Raw genomic sequence first — 3,024 nt, 5'->3', positions numbered from 1 at the left:
TCAGCTCCTTTGAGTTTGTTGTAATTTTGTTCTGTTCTGGCTTCTGCTATCTGTCATCCGAGTTTCAGGTGGTGTTGCCACCTGTCAATCACTGGTTGTTGTGAGTTTTCATTGGTTTTCAGTTCAAAAAACTCCCCTTAGGATGTTTTGAAGTGCTGGATTGGCTTTGACAAAATCTCTTAGCTTCTGTTTATCCTGGAATGTTTTGATTGCACCATCATATTTGATTGACAGTTTTGCTGGATAGACAATTCTTGGTTGGCAGTTTTTTCTTTTAGGACTTTGTATATGTCTCCCCATTGCCTTCTTTCCTGGACTGTTTTTGCTGAATAGTCAGAGCTTAATCTGATTTGGTTGCCTTTGTAAGTAACATTTCTCTTTTCCCTGGCTGCTTTTAGGATTCTCTCCTTTTCTTTGATTTTGGAGAGCTTGCTTACTATATGTCTTGGTGATTTTCTTTTGGGGTTTATCTTTCCTGGGGGTACATTCGGCTTCTTGAATGTTTATCTTCTCATCTTTCAAGATGTTATGGAAATTTTCTTCCAGAAGCTCTTCCACTATCTCCTCTGTGGACTTCTCTGATTCTTCCTGTTCCAGAATGCCAAGAATTCTTAAGTTGTTCCTCTTCATGTTATCCAGCATGAATCTTAGACTCTCTTCAGATTTTTTTATTGTTCTTTCTGCTTGCTCTTCTAGCTTAGCAGTATTGAGAGATTTATCTTCCAGCTTGCTGATTCTGGCTTCCATCTCTCTTCAATTCTTTTCCTTTTCCCTTTCAGTGTATTGTCCATTTCTGATATTTTATTAATAATCATCTGGACCTCTTTTTGCAGGTTTTAAATAGTTTCCAATGCTGTATCGATCTTGTTTGATTGTACTTGTAGTACTTTCCTGACTTCTTCCTTGTTTTCCTCCATCCCTTTTTGGAGCATTTGAATTTGTTTCCATATCATTCTTCTGAATTCTTTCTCAGGCAAATCCAAACCCTCCTCTTTCTCTTCTGACGATCCTTTGTCTGTCTCCAGCATATTTGTCTCAGTTAGTCTTTTCTGTTTTTGGACATGTTTTGAAATCTTTTGTTGTGTTTGAGATCTTTTGTTTGCATTTCCAGTAGTTATGTGGGTTTTTTAATGCTTAAATGGATGCTTGTTGTGTTATTAATGTACTGGGTGTCTCCAGGTGGATATGATCAGGAGATAGGCTTCCTTTTTTGCATGTAATGTTTGTTGTTGTTATGTGCCGTGGAGTCGGTTCTGACTCATAGTGACCCTGTTCAGGGTTTCCAAGGCTGTAAATCTTTACAGGAGCAGAAAGACTCATCTTTCTTCTGCAGAACAGCTGGTAGTTTCGAACTGCTGACCTTGCGGTTTGCAGCCCGATTCGTAACCACTACACTATCTGAGCATGTAATGTTTAGCTGCTTTTATTGGCTCTTGTCTCAATGGTGGAATAATATGGGGTATGATTGTAGCTTGGCTATATGGCCATGATTGCTGACTCTTCTTGAGTAACATAGGGAGAAAAAGCTCCTACCTCCAGGAAAAATGTGTGATCAAAAGGCCCCAAAGCAGAAGCAATATAAAAGAGACAAGAACCTCCACTTTGAAACAAATATAAAACTGTGGCCACCTATCCAGTTGCCATGCTACATAGGCAGTGTGTGTGCATTGTAGAAGCCTCCAGTAGTATGTGTGGGTTTCCACTCGCTCAGGCCCCTCCTCTAGTCACCACTGTAGAGGTGCACAGCTAGATATTGAGAAGTTAATGGGAGAAAGATTGTGTAGTATTTTTGTCTCTGAAGGTCAGTTAAGTATCTGTGTGTGCACAGCGTAATTCTTGAAATAGTTGCATCTTTTTATGTTGGGATTTTACAGATCGTTCATATGGTTTCTCTGTCAGGCCAAACTGCTTTTTGTCTTGCTGGGTAGGCAGGGGTTAATGGTCCTGCATAAATTAACTTTAGGGCTGGGACCCACCGGCAGAAGTCAAAAGCAGCAGCCAAAGAATTTGCCCTTGGACTGTTGGGGCTCTTTCTCTCTGTGCCCAAGGAGCAAGATCCATCTACTGTGCTCCTCTTGGATTGTCTTCTCGCTTTTGTGTACTTTGATGCCAACTGGTGTTGCATCAGTAGCTACTTGCACCAGAGAGACTTGGAGAGAATCTTACTTACTCTTGGGCTCCGGCTCAGTGTAGAGCAGGCCAAGCAGCTGGTCAGCAGGGTGGTGATGCAGAACATCTGCCAGTACTGGAGCCTTCATTATAGCCGCCTGGAGAGCACCGATGGTGGGTTTCCTGAGAAGGCACTCTTTGGAAACCTTGATTTGCTACCTCCTTCCGGGAAAAGCACGAAGCCAGGTGCTGCCTCTGTGGAACACAAAGGCCTGGTGTCCCACATTGACAGGCTGATCAATGTGGGGAACTTGCTGCAACGTGCAGAGCAGCAGGACAGTGGACAGTTCTAACTGGAGAACAAGATTCAAAACTGGAACTGAAGCTGGAGGAGAGCCATCGCCTATTCTCAGAGACTGAAATAACAAACAAGACACTGGCAACAGAAAAGCAGGAGTTGCGGACGCGGTTGACTGAGGCTGAGGAGATGGCCAGGACAGCTGAACAATAGAAAAACCAACTTCAGTGGCTGCTACAAGACTTTCCAAGGCGTTTGACCCCCTTGCAGCTTAAGATGCAGTGAATGGTTGAAAAGGCTGATAGCTGGGTTGATAAGGAGGAGCCAGCACCTACCAACTGAGGGGCCTTGCACAGGAATTGCCATCCTGTGAGGTCAGCGATGGAATCTGAGGAAGTTAGAGCCTTTTTGGTACCAGAAAGCAGCTGGAGCAGGACCTACGCAAGGGAGGCTGATCCCTGTGCTCAGTCTCTTTAGGGGAGGTTATGCTGCCAGGGAGGGACAGATCAGCTAGGAACCCCGGTTCCATTTACTACTAAATACAACATCTTTTACACCCCTAAAAAAAAAAAAAAAAGCCATGCATTTCAGAAAGTGTATGATTTGTCAATTACTGG

The 3,024-nt window shown here is 43.3% G+C and overlaps 1 pseudogene; it reads left to right on the top strand.

Moving 5' to 3' along the window:
- Nucleotides 1–2,036: 2,036 nt before the first annotated feature.
- LOC102840514 lies at nucleotides 2,037–2,749 on the top strand (annotated as a pseudogene).
- The last annotated feature ends 275 nt before the right edge of the window (nucleotides 2,750–3,024 follow it).

This window comes from Chrysochloris asiatica, unplaced genomic scaffold, assembly GCF_000296735.1.
Source record: "Chrysochloris asiatica unplaced genomic scaffold, ChrAsi1.0 scaffold00012, whole genome shotgun sequence".
Lineage (NCBI taxonomy): Eukaryota > Metazoa > Chordata > Mammalia > Afrosoricida > Chrysochloridae > Chrysochloris > Chrysochloris asiatica.
The sequence above is the reverse complement of the archived record's forward strand: the minus strand, read 5'-3'. Positions and strand labels throughout refer to the sequence as shown.